This window comes from Herpailurus yagouaroundi, unplaced genomic scaffold (assembly GCF_014898765.1).
Source record: "Herpailurus yagouaroundi ecotype Mexico unplaced genomic scaffold, PumYag 246, whole genome shotgun sequence".
NCBI classification, from domain to species: domain Eukaryota; kingdom Metazoa; phylum Chordata; class Mammalia; order Carnivora; family Felidae; genus Herpailurus; species Herpailurus yagouaroundi.
The window spans coordinates 9,925,558-9,947,728 of record NW_024412463.1 but is presented as its reverse complement, the minus strand read 5'-3'; the positions used below and the strand labels follow the sequence as shown (position 1 = coordinate 9,947,728).

At 46.6% G+C, this 22,171-nt stretch overlaps 1 long non-coding RNA gene across 1 annotated transcript; it reads right to left on the bottom strand.

The window, feature by feature from the left end:
- Window positions 1-9,289: 9,289 nt before the first annotated feature.
- LOC121020090 (uncharacterized) lies at window positions 9,290-21,613 on the bottom strand. The gene is made up of 2 exons (XR_005785927.1): window positions 21,503-21,613; window positions 9,290-9,411 (listed from the first exon to the last, which is right to left on the bottom strand). It is a non-coding gene; the product is annotated as an uncharacterized LOC121020090 (long non-coding RNA).
- Between the last annotated feature and the right edge of the window lie 558 nt (window positions 21,614-22,171).

Sequence of the window (22,171 nt, the reverse complement as noted above, 5' to 3'; positions counted from 1 at the left end):
CTTCACGCTGCAAAACTCTCCCACGGGCTCACCCATCGCCACCTGGTTTCTTCTTCATTATCCCAAAGCTCTTTGATCCCCAGGTACTACTTTCTTCATGACTTCTTGAGCCCAGGGACTGGTCCGGCGCACGGGTAACCGGATCTTCAGTATGGAAGACAGAGGCAAGAAAGCAACACAGTTCCCCCAGGCCAGGACCCAACTCTGTTTTTACACTTTTATTCACTGAAATTGAAAACACACAGGATACCACTTGACGAATTTTCTCAAATTGAATACATTCATATAACCAGTACCCAGATGAAGAAACAGAATGTGATCAGCACCCCCCAAAAGCTCTCCTCAGGCCGTCCCTTTATGTTGTCACAAGGGCGACTACTGCCCCAGTTCGGGAAGGCTTTGAGCTGAACCTGCAGACATACTCATAGTGCACTGCTCCCAGAACCACAGCTGAACATCCAGGGGACGCTGGGGATGAGATGCCAACCAGCGAGGATCAAGGTGAGCATCAACCCCAAGCCCTGAATCAGGCCTCGAGTGGCATCCTCCTTTCATTACGAGGCTCTGGCTCAAAAGGCAGCTATGCGAGACCGAGCTTCTCAAGTGCAGGGAAGGACAGCGGGGCATTCGGTCTTGCTCAGTGGATAAAGCCAGGGGGCTGGAGAGTGACTCTTTCTTAGGGCTTCCAATTGCTCAAGACACAGCTTACTACAGCTCTTCCTGAGCCAGCAAACACATTCTACCAAGTCTCCTGCATATGACTGTGAGTAGGTTGTTTCTTGGTGAATTAGCCCCTTGGTGTTCACACTGAACAGAGAAGGAAAATGTTCCTTTTTTTTCCCCCCAAGCAAAAGGATGCAGAAAGCATCCTCAAGGGCTTGTGCTTAATATCTTCAAGGCAGAGAACAACAGGTGTACTGCCTTCCAAATGTCAAGGAGCCCTGGACGAGCCATGGGGCCCCATTGTGCAGCATTCTTTGGTCCAAGGGATGCTTCAGAAATTCTGAAAACAACACCACATTGCAAATAAACACTCTGCACTTGGAGAAGGGTGCTTTGTTCTCCAGGTCAAGGCAGCTCGCACCAGCCCCTTTGTCCTTCAGGGAAGGGATCGTCATTGCCACGGTTCCTACAAGCTGCCGTGTGTGATTATCTCAAGGGCACTTGACAATCTCACCGCCTGTGTGTCCCCAAGGACTTTGTGTGCATGAACACGGGCTCCTGTGTTTCCGCAGCCTGTGGATGTAGTCCACTGGAATCAATCGAACAAAATCAAACCTGTGATAGGGGCCCATGATCTGAGCTAGAGTCGACCAGGTGCCAGGGAGGCAGAGGGCCCTGGTGAGGGAGGTCATGTGCAGAGCCACTTGGGAAGGCTGATTCATTCGGCTCGGTGGGCTCTGGGGAACCAGGGCACATCCAGCCCTCACCTTACCAACAATACTGCTGTGCCACGAGCGATGTGATTCTGTAACAGAGCCCAGCAGCTCACCATAACTGTGTCAGGCCCTGGAACGCTGTCTCCTTAACCTCCACAACATCCCTACAAGGAAGATACTACTGACCCCATAACATATGGGGAAAGTGAGGCTTTGAGGGATCACACAGCAGGGAAAGGCCTCAGCGGGATCCACACTGGACTCGTCTGCCTCCAGAGCCCGGGCTCTTCACAGCTGTGCTGTCCTTGGGGTGGTAACATCAACGCTGATCCTCGCACCCATGTTGGAAGGACCCACTGTCGTGGACCAGTGTCTGCTCTCAGGCTCCAAGTCACACTCGGCAGTGTCACCACCTGGCCGTGTTGCAATGTCACAGGCGGGAACCTTGGGTGGTAGGAAAACGACACAGCTCTTGGCGAGAAGCATCTTCTGTTGCTCCTGGTGTGTCAGGCTGGTCAGGGGCCTGCTTTTTCGATCTCCATTTACTCTTTTCTATTGAGGTGACATTCACATAACTTAAAACCAACCCTGTTAAAGTGTCTAATTCAGCGGCATTTAGTACACTCATAGTACTGTGCAACCACCACTCCTATCCAGTTCTAGAACATTCTCACCCCAAAAGGAACCCTGACCTATTACACAGCCACACCATTCTCTCCTCACACAGCCCCTGCCATCTACTCATTCTTCTGTCTCTGTCGATTTCCTATCAGTGGAATCACAGAGCATGTGACCTTGGGTCTGACTCCTTTCACTCAGTACGACATTTTCAAGGTCCATCCACGTTGTAGCATGTCGATACTGTCTCTTTTATGGCTGAATAATATTCCATTAGATCGTCCCTCTTAAAAGCGAAGTAAGAGGTAATGTGGTCTCAAAGAAAGAGCATTGACTCAAGAATCTGTGAAACTCTCGGGGCGCCTGGGTGGCGCAGTCGGTTAAGCGTCCGACTTCAGCCAGGTCACGATCTCGCGGTCCGTGAGTTCGAGCCCCGCGTCAGGCTCTGGGCTGATGGCTCAGAGCCTGGAGCCTGTTTCCGATTCTGTGTCTCCCTCTCTCTCTGCCCCTCCCCCGTTCATGCTCTGTCTCTCTCTGTCCCAAAAATAAATAAACGTTGAAAAAAAAAAAAAAAGAATCTGTGAAACTCTCATTCTTCTCACGGGATTCTGGTTATCCTTCTGCATCAGACAGACCGACCTGGGTGCACACGTCACCTCCTCCACCATGTGGCCTTACTTGAGACACCTAATTACTGTGAGGACCAGCATCCCTGCCCATTGGATAAGCGTAAGTGACCATTCCTAACTCACAGAGCTATAGTGGTAGCAAAAGAGGAAAACACATATGCAAAGATTGTCAAATTGCCTAACGTGCCATCGTGATACCTAAGATGATACATAGTTTCTCCTCTTATTTGTGGGAAAACTGTCCCACTTACATTTATAAGTTGGGAACTCACCTGTACACAGCAGATGTGTGCCTGAGTTGCCCATGTAAATGAAAAGAATCAAATCCCCTATTCACTAAGCAAAGGAACTCTTTTTTTTTTTTAATGTGTATTTATTTTTGAGAGACAGAGAGAGAGAGAGAGCATGAGCATGGCGGGGGCAGAGAGAGGGGGAGACACAGAATCTGAAGCAGGCTCCAGGCTCCGAGCTGTCAGCACAGAGCCCGACTTGGGGCTCGAACTCACAAAATGCAAGATCATGACCTGAGCCAAAGTTGGCGTTTAACCGATGGAGCCACCCAGGTGCCCCAAAGCAAAGGAATTCTTAGGTGGACAAAACCTATTACTGAAGAAAATCTGCTCTAAGTTCCGTGGGTGGGTTAGCCACCTTTTAAATCAACGTTTTCATCCCAGAGTCCAGCACAGTTCTTGGCTCAGAATAGGCACCCAGCGTAAGTGTTTGTGTAGGCATCGGCAAAGAAGGAAGAGGTCTTGCATCTGACATATTTCGAGGAACGTTCTCCAAAACCCCTGGTTCTCAGACAAATGGTAACTGGCAGCCAAGTTACAGGCATAAGTATCCTTGTAGTCAATCCAACAAAAATCCCTCTGGGGGTGGGCAGTACTGTGGCTTCTGGCTGCAAAGTCATCATCTCGCAGGAGCAGAGCTGGTAATAGGTAGGCAACGGCTCAGCTCACAAACTCAGACATGGTGAATGAGGGCTGAGCAGCGTGTACAACGAGGTGAGCCCAGCCATGGGGCTCACTTGGGCACAGTCCATCCATGTTCTCTCTTCTGTCACTGGAATACTTAACAACAACAAAAAAAACCAAAACCCAAAACCCTGTCAAACTTAGTCATTTCTCAGGCATGAAGGATCCAGAGCAGAGACAGAGTCTGAATGAGAGGTGACTTTCAAAGAGCCCTTGGGTTCTAAACCATGGATCTACCGGAACACCTTCTGCCACCACCCAACGCTGCAAAACACATTAAAGAATGCTTGAGGCGGTTCTGGAAGATAAGTGGCCTGTATTTTATTCACTCACAGAGCGATCTGATCTGCGGAATTTACACCAGTGATAATCCATGCACAGTGTCGCGTTCCCTCCAATCCCAGCACCGCAATCCCAGCAAGCAGCGACCGGGTCCCCTTATGGCAGAGCTCAGACGCATAATAAAGGGAAACAGGAATAAGGAAAAGTATCAGTAACTGAAAAGTAAGGAACAGTGTACCTGGAGGTGCAAAACACACAAAGTAGAACAGGAAAAAAGACTTTCTGCAAGCCTACTGCAACAGGAGACAGGTCAGAACTCACCGGAGTGCTGAGGGCAAGAAGTGGAGGGGCTGTTAGTGCCAGGGGCTGATGGGAAGTCCTGGGGGATGGGTGAGGGCATGTTGATGGACGGGAGGTGTCCGGCACGCTGAGTCCTTCCTGAGTTCACGCATGTCTTCTTGTGTGACTGGGCCATCTGTGTTTGCCAACTGGAGCCCATCAGCGTTAGGTCCCCACTCTCTCCAGAAGATTCCATTGCAAAGGTCCTCCAGCAATTATTCTCCTGGGTTGGAAAGACACCCATCTCCGTGGGGTAGGGAAAGCATTTACAACGCTGACCTGTCTGAAGTAAACTCTCTAAGAGAGGTCCAATGGCTAGCGCCATGAAGAAGCCTGTCCACGGTTCAGTTGAGGTGAACATTACGGCCACGCTGGTCAAGGGCTTCTGAAACCCTGTTCTCGATGCCAGGACCCTCTCAGAAAAGGGCCTCCTGAGACTTTTCGGCATGGGCAAAAGTGCTGCGGTCCGGAAAGCCCCAACAAAATTTCTGAATTTTGAATTAAATTTTTGAAAGCAAAACATCACTTTACCAAACTGTTTACCTCTCTGATGCCCCCCTGAAAGACTGAGTGGAGACACAGTTTCTTCATTTCCTGAGATTTAATAAATGCTACAAGCCCAGGCTAAAGAAAGATGTCCAGATACTGACACCAGTGGACACACTGCATCTCTCAGATATTTCAAAATATTTCTAAAGGCTGGTGAACTATATTAGGCAGAATGAATAAATAAGCATTGCCTTTGCGGCTGAGAGCCAGCTCCTGAAAGCCTTCCAGCATCATCAGTATTTAGCATTAATGGTCTTTGGTGGGGCTTTCCGGACAGCAATTAGCAATTCTGGAAAGTGAGACACACTGCCCCCTAGCCACACAGCGGACACCACAGCTCTGCAAACAGCCACGCGACGGAAATCCTCCGAAGTCACCAGACGGCAGGAGAAGCAGCGAGTGCCGAGGAAAAAAGGCAAGTTTGGGCCAGGCCGCGTGTCTTCTGCTGTTTGGACTCCGTGCTGAAGGAGCACCAATGGGCCTAATTCCCCGAGGAGCTGCACGTACCCATTGCCATTTGGCCTGGCCACCTCACTGTTCTCAAAATCAAGAGATTTTGCGTAGAAATCTGGGTTTCCAGGTTCTCGTGGAACAGCACAGGGATCAGAGGGGGTGCACGCCTCGTGGCCTCATGGTCTCTGCACACCTCTGTTTCCCACACCTGGTCTCCCGTATGCACAGGTTGGATGTTTGCACAATAATCTAGCCCTAACTTGGTAGCGTTACATGACACCAACGATTTACTGCTGTTATTAATTCTCACAGTTCTGGGGATCAGCTGGAACCAGCTGGGTGGTTCTCACTTGGGGTTCCTTAGGCGGCGACGGTCCCACAGTGGCGGGCGGTGGAGAGAAGCTTCCTCACTTACATGTCACAATGGGCAGCCATCCTCCGCTGGAATCTCAGCAAGGGCTCTTTGTGGGAAGGTCCACACTTGGGTTCTGCAAAGCCACGCTTGCAGGAAAGCCACTTGGTTCTAAGAGTGAGTAACCTGATAGACGGCAGGGATGCTCTATTCACTTTCCTAACTGGGCCTCAGTGTCAACCTTGGCTGTATTCCATTAACGACCAGCAAGGTCCTCGACCACCCACGTGAAAAGGAAAGGGGTGTCAGACCCCTCCACTGACTAATGGGAGAAATGAAGAATTTGGGGCCTTGTCTCAAAACCCCTGTGGTCGTTCCTCAGGTCACAAATTACATATATTCCTCCCACACGCCAAATCCACGCACTGTCCCCCATACCTGTCGAAAGCTGTTATCATGCATTAGGCTCAAGCTGGAGGTCAGGATCCTGACCTCAAATCGGGTCCAGCTTTGGATGAGGCTGCTCTTGGATCACTCCTCTGGTCCAGCTCTCTTCGCAAAGACCCCTGATCTGCAACAAGTCATCTGCCCCCACAGGAGGCACGGGGCCACCACCCCCTCTGCGACGTTCCTGTTAATAGGGTGACGTTGGCGGGCCATGGAGGCAGGCTGCCCTGCCTTCCTGCCTTCAGTGGCTGTCCCCAGTCCCCGGCTCTGCCCGCGGGCTCCCAGTTCAGCCCTCCCAAGTGTCCCTCCCTGTCATGAATATATAGCTCACATCCACAGCAGCTGGTTTCTCTGTTTGCTTCCTGAGCCAACATGTTTGGGATTCAAAGCCTTCTTTTCTTTTTTTTCCACTGTGTCTTTTCCCGTTAGTCCTCACAGGCAGCATTTCTGTGCACAGAATGCTCTTCGATACCCTGCACATCTTTTGTGAAACTTATTGGAGTTCATGCCATTTGACAGAAGCCATGCCTGCAAATCTGAGCTGAGGCGGCCTGGTTACGATGACCTGGGGGTGGCTAGGGACACGACGGTCCAACAGGGAGAGCCTGGGAGGCCGTGGTCTGTGCAAAGGCTCTTCAATCTTTCTGCGTCCCCAAGGAAATTTTAAAGTCAGATCCATGGCTGTTTCTTTACACCATGATTTTTACCAACAGACTCCCGGGTTTGGGTTTCCCTGGAAGCTATAGCCTGAGTTGAGATTTGTGGGCTCTCTGAGAGGGCTGGGATGAGAAAGTACTGAATCTGGGACCCACCGTGTCCCGATTCCTCTCCATCTGATAAATTATTTTTAAAGCTCATCTCTTCCTTCGCTCCTCTGACTACAGTCAGCTGGAAAAAAAACATGAGGGTTCCTGTGAACACACGGCCTGAAAGCTCACTTGGTAAAGAACTGCACTAACCATTTTCTGTTTTCTATGAGCAACGATGCTGGCCACGCTTTCTGGGACAACATAGTAAGGGCCTTCTGCCTGCTTCCAATCTCCCTGTATGCCCCCCTGACAGTCTCCGCTAGGCCCTCTGCCTCCTTCGTGCCACACCAGGCTGTTATACTGAAATACATACTGTACCTTATTTTTAAGGGGTACACTGTGTTGGTTTAACGCAGGATATATTGTGAAATGATCACCACAGTCAAGTTGGTTAAAAACCCCAACATCTCACGGTTAGGATCACATGTGTGAGGCGAGGACACTTAAGACCTACTCTCTTAGCAAATTTCAAGTGTACAGTATAGTATCGTTAACTGTAATCACTACGTTGTTCATTAGATTCCTAGAATTTATGCATCTTTTTATTTAATTTTTTTAAATTTATTTTTGAGAGAGAGAGAGAGAGAGAGACAGAGTGCAAGTGGGAGAAGGGGCAGAGAGAGAGGGAGACACAGAATTCAAAGCAGGTTCATACAAGGAAGGTAACTGTGGTGAAGAGGAAGGAACTTCAGTCTAGAAACAATGACACTTTTATGGAGCCCCTGGGTGGCTCAGTTGGTTAAGCGTCAGACTTCAGCTCAGGTCATGATCTCAAAGTTTGTGAGTTTGACAGGCTTTGTGCTGACAGCTCAGAGCCTGGAGCCTGCTTTGGTTTCTCTCTCTCTCTCTCTCTCTCTCTCTCTCTCTAAATACTAAATAAATATTAAAAAAAAACAAGCAATAATACTTTTTGCCACATTCATTATTACAGTATTACAAAGAAACCTTCTCTCTGTCTCAGAGGAACCCGTTGGCTGATTTATTAAGGGGGAACATACGCTTTCAAAGTTAAATGTTCTGTATTCAGAAGATTACAGGGGAAGGAAGAAAGGAAACTCACATCAAAAATGGGCAAGAGAATTGGGTCTCTTTGACCAGACTATGGATTTCATGAAAACAGGGTCAACGTGTGACACACATGTGGGTGGCAGAGTAGATGTCACAGAAGAAAAAATCAGTGACCTAGAAGACACAGTGATACAAGCTCTGAAGAATGAAACACAGGGAATAAAAAGATTCAAAACATAAAATGGAGTATTTAGCTACATAATAATTTTAAGAGCCCTAGAATAAGAAGCAGTTCGAAGAGAAAAGTATTTGAAGAAATGATGGTGAAAAATTTCTAAATTGGATGAAAACTATAAACTCCCAGATGTAAGAATCTCAATGGCCCTGAAGCACAAGAAACATGAAAGCCACACAAAGGTACAGCATAACTAATTTCTTCAAAACCAGTGATGGAGAGAAAAATCTTAAAAGCAATCAGAGATTCCAGACTAAAAATAGCTCACAGGTTCATCATCTAAGTTGTAGTTAACAAAGAGCACAGGTTCAGAGATGGGGATGTTATCTAGGAATGAAAAAGAGAAAACTGCTGATAAATGTACAGATTGTGGCAGAATCTTTAAAAACATACCCAGTTGATGGGACACCTGGGTGGCTCAGTTGGTTGAGCATCCGACTTCAGCTCAGGTCATGATCTCACCATTTGGGAATTCAAGCCCTGTGTCAGGCTCTGTGCCGACAGCTCAGAGCCGGGAGCCTGCTTCCAATTCTGTGTCTCCCTCTCTCTCTGCCCCTCCCCTGCTCGCGCTCTGTCTCTGTCTCTCTCATAAATAAATAAACATTTAAAAACTTAAAAAATAAATAAATAAAAACATACTAAGTTGAGAAAAAGACACAAGATATTTTAAAAAGCAGCCAGGGAAGAAAGACACATTCCATAAACAGGCACAAAGGTAAGTCTAAAGACCCCAGGGGAGAAGACAGCGGAGAGCATCTCCACTGAGGGAAAACACAAACACAAGCCCATCCACTTAGGGTACTAATCAGGACAAAAGTATATTTCAAAAGTGAAGCTGGAATAGAGACACTTTATGTGTAAAAGGAAGGCTGAAAGGATTCATGATGAGCAGACCTGGTACAAGAAATATTAAAGGAAGTTCTTCGGGAACAAGGGAAATGATAATAGATGGAAACAGGGATTTACGTGAAAACCAATGAAGACCACAAGTGGGGAATAGGTGAGAAAATATATATTTACTCATTATTTAAGTCTCTTTAAGAGACTTTTAGCTGCTTAGAGAAGAATAGCAACACCGAGGCGTGGTGTGTGTAACACACGCAGAGGAAAATACACGACAACAATAGCACAGAACCTGAAACTCCACCTGAGTCGCATCACTTACACAGAAATGAATAAAAATGAATCGTGGGTAGGAAGTATAAAGCACAAAACTAAAACTTGAAAAACCATAATAGGGGAGAAACACTTGGGGATTTAGGGTTAAGCAAAGATCTTGACACCAGCATAATTTGGTGGACTTCATCCAAATTAACCACTTTGCTATTCAAAAGGCCCTGTCAAGATAACAAAATGACAAATTAGAGACTGGGACACATATTTGCAAATTATATTTCCAACAAAAGCCTTATTTTACACTATATACAGAATCTGTGAAAGTCAACATTTAAAAAATCCAATTAAAAACTGAGCAAAAGATAGGAACAGACATTTCACTAAATAGGATACAAAGATGTCAAATCAGCCCATGAAAAAATGTTCAACCTCTTTTCCACTAGGGAAATGGAAATTAAAAGTATACTGAAATATCACTACACACCATCAACGCAACAGAAATTTTAAAAATAGTGATTACACCAAAAGCTAGTAAAGATTTGGAGAAACTGAATTGTTCCTACATTGCTGGTGGGAATTTAAAATGGTGGAGTTACTCTGGTCTGGAAAAGAATTAGAAAGTTTCTCTTAAAATTAGTGATGGAATTATCAAAGATTGAGCAACAATACTCCCGGGAAATAATTCTAAACTTATGTTCATGTAGAAACTTATAGACACAATTCATAGCTTTATTAGCAGTAGTCAAAAATGGGAAGTACCTAAATATCCTTCAGTGGGTTAATTGTTAAACTAACTGTGGTATATCCATACCATGGAATATTACTGGGAAATAAAAAAAGGAATACTAGCAACTACTAGGGATTAATCTCAAGGGATTTACTCTGAGTGCAATAAAGCTCATCTCAAAATAGTTACATACTGTATGATTCCATTTATATAACATTCTCAAAATAACAAAATTATAGACATAGAGAACAAATTGGTGGTTTCCAGGGTTAAGTTAAGCAGGTGCAGGTAGGAAAAGAAAAGTGCCTGTAGCTACATCAGGGCAACATGAGGGATCCTTGTGGATGTAAATGTTCTGTACCTTGGTTATACCAATGTCAATATCTTGGTGTTTATATTGAAGTATATTTTTGCAAAGTGTTGCCTTTGGTGGAAACTCAGTAAAGGGTACATGGGACTTCTCTGTATTATTTCTGACAACTGTGTTATTTCTTACAATCTCAATGTACATGTATCTCAAATACAAATTTTAATTTAAAAAGATATATTGGACTTTATCAAAATTAAGAACATTGCTTTCATAAGACACTATTAGGAAAATAAAATGTAAGCCAAGCCACAGAGTAGGAGGAAGTATTTTCAAAACATTTACCTGACAAATTATTTGTTTCCAGAATATGTAAAGAATACTTACAATTCAATAATAACAAGATTAAACAAGCAATAAAGGACACAAACAGGTAATTCACCAAAGAACATGTATATTGTTAAAGACACAGGTAAAAGAACATTCAACAGAATTAATCATTAGAGATAGTGAAAATTAAAACCACAACGAGATACCAGTGCACAACTAGCATGATAGCACAAAACAAAAAGACTGAGAATTTTGAATTTTGTAGAGTGTTGGAATAAATAAAATGCTTATATGTTGCCAGTGGAATGGAAAACATTTCAGCTATGTTAGAAAATTCCTTGTCAATTTAGTATAAACATGCATTCAACCAATGACTCAACAATTCCATTTCTAGGTTTTTAAGAAAAATGAAACTATATGTCCACATAAAGACTTCTACATAAATGCTTTATTCCTTATAGTCAAAACTGTAAGCAACCCAAACAGATGAATGAATTGTGGTTTATGTACACAATGAAAAACTACTCAGCAATAGGAAACTATTGACACGTGCAACACAGGAAGAATTTCAAATGCATATCATTAAGTAAAAGAATCTAATTTCAAAATGCTATATAGTGAATTATTCCATTTATATAATTTTTAAGTATATAAATTTCAAAAGAATTAAATCATATAGTGTATGTTCTCTAACCACACTGGAATTAGGTTAGAAATTAATGTCAATCATGGATAAAGATGTGGTTTATATATACAATGGAATACTACTTGGCAATGAGAAAGAATGAAATCCTGCCATTTGCAGCAACATGGATGGAACTGGAGGGTATTATGCTAAGTCAGTCACAGAAAGCAGCATATGTTTTCACTCATGTATGGAACTTGAGAAACTTAACAGAAAACCATGGGGGAGGGAAAGGGAAAAATAATTTCAAACAGAGGGAGGCAAACCATAAGAGACTCTTAAATACAGAGAACAAACTGAGGGTTGCTGGGGAGTGGGGAGAAAGGGCAAAATGGGTGATGGGCATTGAGGAGGGCACTTGTTGGGATGAGCACTGGGTGTTGTAGGTAAGCAACGAATCATGGGAATCTACTCCTGAAGCCAAGAGCACACTGTATATACACTGTATGTTAGCTAAATTGACAATTAATTATATTAAAAAAAGAAATTAATGTCAATCAATAACCTGATAAAAACTCTAAAGTCTTATAAATTGGAGAACACACTTTGAAACAAGCCAGAGATCAAGGGATAAATCACAAGTGAAACAGAGTATTTTGAATGATATAACACTCTACACCCACTAGGATGGTAAAATAAAAAAGACAACATAACAAGTTTGGGCAAGGATATGGCAAAATTGGAACGATCAGACTTTGCTATGTGATTGTAAAATGGAACCACTGCCATTTTGGAAAACCTTTTGACATTTTTCTCAAAATGTTAAACATGGAGTTCCTAATGACACAAGCAATTGCACTCCAAAGCATGTCTAAGAAAACTGAAAACATATTTCCACACAAAAACTTGTACACAAATTTTCCTAGGAGCGTTACTCATGATCGCCAAAAAGTGGAAACAATCTGAGATGTCCATCAACATACCAGAAGATAAAGTGTGATTTCCATACAGTGGAACATAAAAAGAAATGAAGGCCTAATGAAGGAATGCAGGGCTACAACAACATGGATGGACCCTGAAAAAATTATGTAAAAGAAAAGGCCACAGTTTGTATGACGATCATATGAAATGTCCAGAATAAGAAAATCCACAGAAACAGAAAGTAGATTGATTAGTGGTTGCCAAGGGCTGGTGGGAGGCGACCAATGGGGAGTAATTAAGGAAATCAATTGACTTACCTTAGGAAATTATAAATAGGACAGCAATAATTAGTAAAATAGGAAAGAGACAAAAGTAGAAAGAATTTTAACAAATTCAAAAGTTTTTTCTTTGGAAAGAGTAATAAAATTGCTAGACCCCCCTAATAATACTGTATTAACTTAATTTAACTTTTATTTATTTATTTTCTAATTTTAGAGAGAGAAACAGAGCATGAGTGGAGGAGGGGGGAGAGGAGAGAGAAAGAAAACCTTAAGCAGGCTCCAGGCTCAGTGTGGAGCTCAATACAGGTCTTGATCCCACGACCCTGGGATCATGACCCAGGCCAAAATCAACACTCGGATGCTCACCGACTTACCCACCCAAGTGCCCAATACTGTGTTAATTTTAAAGAGAGAGAGAGAGAAAGAGAACATAAGTTATTGACATAAGGAATAAAAACATGTACATCCTTACAGACCCTACAGACATTGAAGGGACAAGGAAAGAGTCCAAATATCCATCGATGGATGAATGGATAAAGAAGAAGTGGTATATATACACAATGGAGTATTACTCAGTCAAAAAGAATGAAATCTTGTCATTTGCAACTACGTGGATGGAACTGGAGGATATTATGCTAAGTGAAATTAGTCAGAGAAAGACAAAAGTCATAGGACTTCAATCATATGAGGACTTTAAGAGACAAAAGAGATGAACATAAGGGAAGGGAAACAAAAATAATATAAAAACAGGGAGAGGGACAAAACCAAAGAGATTCATAAATATGGAGAACAAACTGAGGGTTACTGGAGGGGCTGTGGGAGGGGGGATGGGCTAAATAGGTAAGGGGTACTAAGGAATCTACTCCTGAAATCATTGTTGCACTATATGCTAACTAATTTGGATGTAAATTTAAAAAAAAAATAAAAAAATAAAACAAGTTAATAAATAAATAAATGGACAAGGAAATATTTAAATGGTTTTATGCCAATACATTTGACAACTTAGATGAAAAAGAAAACACAACCTACCAAAACTGACACAAGTAGAAACAGAACATCTGAGTAGTCCTGCTGTTGTCTATCTGGGATGGTGAAAAAGTTCCTATATTGATTGGATCACTGTACTTGTGTCAAAACTCCTATAATTACACACTTCAGATTTATGCCATTTCATGGTATGTAAACTTTGCTTTGATCACTAAAAAATAAAGGAGTAGAGCCCAAACACTTAGAACCTATCACACTCTCACAGCTCTGTGAGTAAATAGCCCTTGCTATGATTATCAAAGCATGGGGCACAGAAGAAAAGCTCAGAGACTTGTCTAGAACCTTGGGACAGTGGTAAATTTCAGCAAATATGTATGACATGGGCAAATGCAGTTTGCAACGGCAACAGCTGCACAGTTTTCAATTAAAAACCGGTTTTCTAGGGCACAGATCCAATAAGTGAAGAATGAACGGTCTATCAAATAGATACAGAGACTTCCACAGAAGTACTTTCCTGATGATGGATTCCCTGCAAAGGACCAAGTTCACACAAGTCTTGGCACAGATGAAGGGCTCCCTAGCTTCCAGCATTTTGCTAAGGAGGTGAACCCAGCAGGCATCAACAGGGCATTAAGAGGAAGAGGCACCTTTACCTGGAAGTTTGCAGCCAGGAAGAAATGCCCCAAGGGGCCCTCCACCTGTCTGAGACTCCACATTTTATCTCCTTGCTGCGTGTGATGCACAGATGACACCTAGCAACTTAACCAGACACATCGGAGCTCATTCAGCTTAACAAGCTGTACGTAGCATGAATGCTATGGGACACCCTTCTCTAACATCATGGGTATCTGAGCATATTCAACTTCACCTTCTGGACAACTGCTCTTCTGCAATTCCACATGTCCTACAGAGGTCCCCAATTGGCTGGTAGCCCAAAGAAGGATGTCAGTAAATTTTGACTTCATGCTCTACTCCAAAGAAAATGTACATGCAGTGAAATGCACAGATCTTACGTGTGGAAGGCTCTGCATGTGATTATATGTGCATAAGGTCAGCGTGAGATCACAAGTCCCTTTGAAGTCTTATAGATCTGTGGCTTTGGGCAATGTTGCACCAAATGTGCAAGTGTGGTCGCCTGGGGCATCTGTTTTTTTTCTCCAGCTACTGCAGTATGAAAGGCGACTTGGAGAAGCCACTGTCCAGCAGAACAGCAGTGCTACTTTTCCATCCAGAGGACCTGTGATTCCTCCCGTTGAAGGTTCCTACCCAGCAGTGTTCTCAGAGCTGTGCATTTGAATATCCTGGGAAGCTTTCGAAGATACCGATTGTGCGTCTCACCCTTAAAGACTCTGATGCAACTGAGCAGACTGGGCCCAGACATGGCAATTTTTAAAACATTTCCAAGGTAATTCTCGTGTGCAGCCAGGGTTCAGAACTCAAGTGTACAAAAACTTCCATCTTCTAAACAATTCTGGGTCCCGGCCCGGCTCTGCCACTAATCACCTGTGATACTGACAACCTCCATTTCCCTGTTCCCCCGGTTTCTCTTCTGCATAAAACAAGGGAGGTGGATTCCGTCAGTTTACAAAGTTGTTTGTGCAGTGAGACTTGAAAACATCATGCCCAGGGGACCCCATCATGGAGGGAGCTAAATTAAGAGTGTCTGTGATTGAGCAGAAACAGCCAGGAACACCTGTCCTCCCCCAGTGCTCCCTGGAAGCACTTCTGCAGAGTTCTGGGGCCTTGGGCAAGTCACGGGCTTCGTGCCTCTGACGTGCCCTGTAGCTGGACAGTAAGTCTCCACCCACCGATGGGGTCGACTTTGTGGAATGCACAGGTGCCTCCAGCGCTCCCCACACTGCCGTGTGCACCTGTCCACAGCGAGACCTTCTGATGCCTCCTTGTAGCTACTTAACTGACGGTAAAAGGGGGTTCTTCTCTTTTTCCTCCAGCGGCGCCCACAAGCCAGGCTCAGAGGGTGCTTTTTTTTTTTTAAATTTTTTAACGTTTTATTTATTTTTGAGACAGGGAGAGACAGAGCACGAACGGGAGGGTCAGAGAGAGGGAGACACAGAATCCGAAACAGGCTCCAGGCTCTGAGCTGTCAGCACAGAGCCCGACGCGGGGCTCGAACTCACGGACCACGAGATCATGACCTGAGCTGAAGCCGGACACTCAACTGACGGAGCCACCCAGGCGCCCCTCAGAGGGTGCTTTTAAAAAAAAAGTTGTTGGGGCGCCTGGGTGGCTCCATCGGTTAAGCATCCGACTTCAGCTCAGGTCACGATCTTGCCGTCTGTGAGTTCGAGCCCCGCGTCCGGCTCTGGGCTGATGGCTCAGGGCCTGGAGTCTGCTTTCAATTCTGTGTCTCCCTCTCTCTTTGCCCCTCCCCCGTTCATGCTCTGTCTCTCTCTGTCTCAAAAATAAATAAACGTTACCAAAAAAAATTTAAAAAAAAGTTGTTGAGGGGCCCCCGGGTGGCACAGTCAGTCAGGCATCCGACTTTGGCTCAGGTCATGATCTCCAAGTTTGTGGGTTCGAGCCCTGCGTCCGGCTCTGTGCCAACAGCTGGGAGCCTGGAGCCTGCTTCAGATTCTGTGTCTCCTTCTCTCTCTGCCCCTCCCCCACTTCCTCTCTCTCTCTCTCTCTCTCTCTCTCTTTCTCTCTCTCAAAAATAAATAAACATTAAAAAATTTTAAAGATAGATAAAATAAATTGTTCACTAGAAAGTCCTGGAAGAACAAGACGATGAGGTTTCAGTCCAGCGGGGAAAGTTGGTTTGGCTCTGGCCAGCAGGGGTCAGGACGAGATGTTCCACGGGGGCCCAGTGAGGCTCCTCGTAAGTCCTGTCTGCTTCTGCTGCGTTTGGAGAAAGTGCGGGCTCTGAGTCAGCAGCTCGGTGTCCAGTCATCTGTCATGCGGAACGCTCACACAAGTGTGCAAAAGACAGAGACGCGGGGATGCTCACGGCAGCGTCTGCCGGTATGCCCCTCCCATCACCATCACCCACACGGACCATGATCTTTCCCACCCTCGGCCTCCACTTGTTCTTGGCTGGAGAGCTCTTCTCATTCCTCATCCAGAGAGCATGTGTCACTTCCTCCAGCAAGCCCTCCCTGATATCCCCCATCCCCGACGAGGCCACATCCACAGCCACATCTAGCCTACAGACAATAGTGGAAGCATTAATATGCGACTCCCCTTCTGGGTAGACGATTAGGAAGGATGCTGCCTCTGGCCAAACATAGCCCTGGGGACTTATGGCTTGGGGAGGGATGGTGGTGCCCCCAGCAGGTGGATACAGCCCTACATTAGGGCACAGGGTTTGGTCAGCAAAGTGTGGGCTAGATTTCAGTCCCCTCTCATTATACACTCTTGAGAAAGCCCTTGGTCAGTACACAGACCACACAACCGTGCAGGTGGCCCCCTTCAGAGCTTCCGTGACTCATTCCCATAGCACGCTTTTTGCGTGTGCTATGAACACCTATTTGCAGCGCCTACCACATTGTATTTGTGAGGTCCTTTGAAAACATGGACTGTGAAGGCAAAGGCGTGTTTAATTTTGCTCATGTTCTTTTCCTGGCCTAGTTCTTGGTTCAGAGTAAGTGCTCAAAGATGTACACTGGACAATCAGCAGACAGGAGATTTGGAACATGAGGCATGTGGCAGTCTTGTCTGAACGAGCCTCTAACTTGTGGAGGCCGAATGATTTTCAAACCCAAAGGACAGGCTGTGTCCCAGAGGGAAGCCTCATAAAGGAGAGCCTTTTCCCTCAAATATGCAGACAGGCAAGAATCTACTCCATTTTGCTTCCAAAGCCTGCGTAGCTCCTACTTGCAAAAAATACCGACAGAAAGAGCTTCCGGGGAATCTCCTCACTGAGCGTGCACATGGCTTCACATCAGCCCCAACCATCCCCACGATCTCTGCCATCGGAGAGGTGACTTCAAATTACCTAAGAAAACTGGCCATTCTTACGTTATTACAAGAAAGTAGTGAAAATTTGGAGGGACTGGCTGGCTTAGTCAGCTAAGCATCTGACTTTGGCTCAGGCCACGATCTCACGGTTCGTGGGTTTGAGCCCCGCGTCAGGCTCTGTGCTGACAGCTCGGAGCCTGGAGCCTGCCTCGGATTCCGTGTCTCCCTCCCTCTCTGCCCCTCTCCCACTCGCACTCTGTCTCTGTCTCTCTCACAAAAATAAGTAAATAATAACAATTTTTTTTAAAGTAGTGAAAATTTAAACAAAAGGATGCGTACCCCCAGCAGCTTTTCAAACATGCAAACGTCCCTTGTTTTCTTTCACAAAGTGATGGGGCTTGGTGATATTCCTGTATTGGCGTAAATGCATTTGCCTCATCACTGAGAGCTTACTTATTTGTACTTATTCATTTCCTTTGACCTGGACTTGCCCAGTCTCCTGTGCATCGGGGGGGCATGGTGGTGGCTATTACAACCGTGCTACGATAAACGTCGTCGACGACCCATCTTCGCATACATACGTAAGTATCCCTTTAGGACACATAACTAGAAGTAGAATTTCTGCATCTAACTGTGCAGATACCTTTACATTTGAAGCAATAGTAGGCAAGATCTACGGCTTTAAAGCACTAGCTTGATGCATACAATTAGGCCGTGTGTGTCTGTGTGTGTCTGTGCACACGTGCTCACGCATCTACCTATTTATACACACAGTCTCCTTCCTCCTCCCCATCACAAGGCCTGATGCAGGCACCCGACCGCAGCACACTAACGATAGACACTGCCTCTCAGGAACGGGGATGGTGGCCTCTTTCCCTGGGCTCAGGGGACCCATTTCCACCTTCCTAAATGGTCGTAGGCAGCATCCTTCTGCCGCCTCACTCTCCACGGCCTCAATGTCTTCAAAAGTCACACTCATTCTTCACCGACATTCTTGATCTTCAGCTCTCCTGCCCGTCTTTACTCAACAGGGTTCACGCTCCAGAGGAGAACAATGTCTCTGCGGGAGAAATGCTATAAGCAGTTCAGGAGGGAGCAGGTGGAGAGGAGAGGGAAGCCCCAGGGGGCGTCCACTTCAGAGAGCAGGAAAGGAGGGGAAGGGGGCTGGCCGAGAGGCACAGCCAGGGCAGGGCTGGGCTTCCAGCACAGGGGAAGGCTGAGCCACTCGAGGCAGAGGGGAGGACACAGGAGGAGGGGGCTCCGACCCGCCGGTGCAGGGGACACGCAGGCACGCCTGGGCACGGCTCCCAGGCCGATTTCGGTCTTCCTCCAGGAAAGAGCTCAACTCTGCTCTCCTGGGAAGGCCCCTCGACTCCCTTGGCTGGAACCTGCAGGCTCTGGTTAAACTTTGCGCATTCGTTCACTCATTCACTCATTCACTCCTTCTCTCATCCTACAAATGCCCACTGAGCACCTCCTGTTTTCTGGGTGTCGACATCATAGATTGAAAACAGAAGTGTATAAAGGTGAGGGATTCTTACTCCAGCTGCGCCTTCTAGAAGGGAAGAAGGGCAGGGGTGGAGTGGGCAGTGGGAGGAGCCAGGGATTGGGAATCACAAAGAACGGTGTCTCCCTTGCTCGTTCCTCAGACACTAAGCAGCACCCACTCACTGCCAGGCACGGTCTGGACACTGAGGACCCGGACGTGAACAAGCAATTTGCCCTTCCCCACCCCGCATGGTGTTCCAGTAGCTGACATGTGCAAAACCAAGAAAGGCTGTGTACCTGCAAGGACAGATACAGCCAAAGGTTGACAGAGCCGGAGAGTGATGGAGTGAGGGGGTCCCACGGAAAATAATAAGTAGGGAGGGCTTCCATGAGGGGTGGCTTCTGAGGTGAGACCAGAATAACTAGAGAGAAAATAACATCTGGGAAAAACATGCTAGTTAGAGAGAAGAGCCAGCGCAAAGGCCCTGGGGCAGGAGGAAGCCCCAGGACAAAGTGCTCAAGGAGCTGAGTGGAGGGGAGGAGAGGGCTGGGCAGCAGTGAGACAGGGGAGAGAGCAGAGAGGTAGAGGATGGGGGGGGGGGGGAAGAAGGAGGAGGAGCTGGTAGGGAAGGGGACAACGTGGGCCCTGCAGGTTGGCATAAGAATGTGGTTTTTGCTCTGAGTGTTATCCGGCAGCCAGTGGTTTTAAGCACACAAGTGACGTGGTCCAACCCATTCTGAAGAACACTCAGGCTGCTATGTTGAAATCAGATCACAGGGCAGGTCAAGGAGGTACCAAGTTCCTGCCTCCAGGGTGTTCTCAGGCTATGAATGGTGTTGGGTGGTTCCTTACGTCCCCCCTTCCAGACACGGACTTCCAAGACAGCCCCGTTTGTCTCGGGCTCCTGGCCCTCTGCACAGTGTTGGGCGAATCCGGGGTAAGTTTTGCTGAGGGAGCAGGGGAGGGGGGAAGGAGGGAGGCAACAGTTCCGCAGTCAGGAGGGGGCCGAGTCCGTAGCATCACATTTATTTCCTAGATTCTGTTTGGATCTGCCTCCTGGTTTATCTTGCTTATTTTGCACATGACAAGCTGATAGCCATTTAGCAAATACTCGGCTCTATTTTGGGTGAGACCAGCATATGGCAGCAGGAACGACTGTGCCCAGAACCAGCTCCTGGAAGCCAAGCTCTGGCAAGCTCGTGGAGACTCGGTTCCACAAAGAGCCATGTGCTGAGAAACCACGGCTAAGAGCAGACGCAGTCATGGCCCTTTCCGTCAAAGCTCACGGCTCCATGGCAGGAGATCGGGGAAATGCAGCTGCTACAACTCTCTCAGAGCGTCGACCCACGTCCACCGGCCAGACACACCAGTGGTGCGAACTTCAGGACAGAGAGCATGTCTTCTGTTAGAGAGTCACGGTTGTGGGGGGTCACAACCGTGTTTGGATGGGGGACAGAGGGACTGTTAGTGGGAATTCATCAGGGATTCTGAAAGGATCTGAAAGAGTTTTTGACTCTCCATTAATATATATATATATATATAATACTCTCCATTAATATATATATATATATATATATATATATATATATATATATATACACACACATATAAAACGAACACAGAGCTTGCATAAAAATTCAGAAAGTTCCTGAAGCCCTTGCATGAATCTCTGGAGAAGAACTCAGGCCTTCAGGACACCATCCAAGGTGGAAACCCGCGGCAGTCAACAGAATCCATGGTGCAAGATGCGGGAACGCAGTGTTTTCCAGCGGGAGCTGGGAGAACGTATATGCCTTCGCTAAACTGATCGGCAAAATATCAAGTGTGGCTTTGGCTTTATTGCTGCTTTGGAGGGCTGACCTCTTTGTTTAATGGAGAAATCCTCCCGCTCCCCACTGGACAGGCTAGAGCACACACCTTACCAGCAGGGTGGAGGTCCCCGGGCGCAGCTATCTAAATTTCAGCTGCTAAGCTGCGGGCAGGTGAGTACTGTGTGCACACTCTGATGGGCAGATTGAATGGTCCGCAGTGTAAATGGTCAGCAAAGGGAAAGTTCACAGCTCAGATCTGCTGGGGCCAACTCTAAAGGATGGGGAGGCTCAATTTCCATACTGCACACCTGGAGAGATGAGAGGATTTATTTCTGATTCGCACGAGGACGGAGTCTGGAGAGCACGGAAGGACCAAGAGACAGATCTCTACAAGGAAGTCCCTCCATGTCTGGGTCCTTTGTTCTCGTTAGGACGTCCACAAGAGCCCTTTTGATAACCCTCATGTTAAAAGGTGGGGGTAATTCCTGTCTCCTTAAGCATGGGGTGTACTTAGTGGCTTGCTTGTAATGAACAGAATGTGCTAGGATGTGGATCCTCCTGGAGCTGGCTGTGTGGTGAGGACTGGAGATGTTCGACTATCTGGAATCTCCTCCTTCATGAGACACAGGATCAGCAAACATTCACTGAGTACTGACCGTGTTCCAGGGACGTGCTCTAGGGACACAGAATCACGTAAGGCGAGGTCCCCACAAGATGGGCACTGAGACATGAGACAGACGCTGTCACTGGGCTAACCCCTCTGGGTCCACTGGGGTTGCATTAGTAGGTGAAACTCCCCTGCTTGCTCCCCCTTTTCCAGGAGCAACACACAAGGACAGCCCAGAAGCAAACACTGGGCACAAAGGGGACTTTCCCCTCAGGAGCCGGGGGACAACTCCTCATTAGGACCACTTACCAAGTAACAAGTCCCCTGGTTCCTGCTTGGGGAAAGGCCCGTCCTGCCACACAGAAAGCGGCCAACTCCTAATGTCCCAATTGGAAAAGACACTCCACTTGATAGGAGAAGATCCCCACCTGAGCATTTGGGGCAGAACAGCCCCAAGGGGGAACTTTCCAGCATCCACAGACACACAAGCAGAGGCCAGGCGACTGCCTGGCAGAGAAGATTTGATGACATTCTTGCGGGGAAGAGGGAACAACTCTATATTGTCCTTTATGGGACACGACGGGATCCATGGCCGCTGACCTTGAGGAGTGGAGCACTGAAAAAGGTCATGGCAACTGGTGACCTGGAGTTCTTTTGAGCCCAACATTCTATTGAGATAACGTGGACCTGTGAGTCCACACGTGGCTGGAGGTGTGCGAAGTGGCTTTGTGCAGAGCACAGGAAGCAAGAGGAGGGAGGAACACAGGGTCAGTGCGTGGGGACGGGGAGGGAAGGGAGGTGCACTTTGAGCAGGGACGGAGGGCCATCTGGGGAGGCATGGACTCTGTCTAGGACATGACGTATAGGGATGAGACTGCGCCGCGTGTCCCCAGCACGCCTCTGCAGTGCCCCACCTCCCCCAACACGGCACTGCTCTAGCGGATTTTCTCAGTGAGCCCTCCACACACTAGTCCGTGT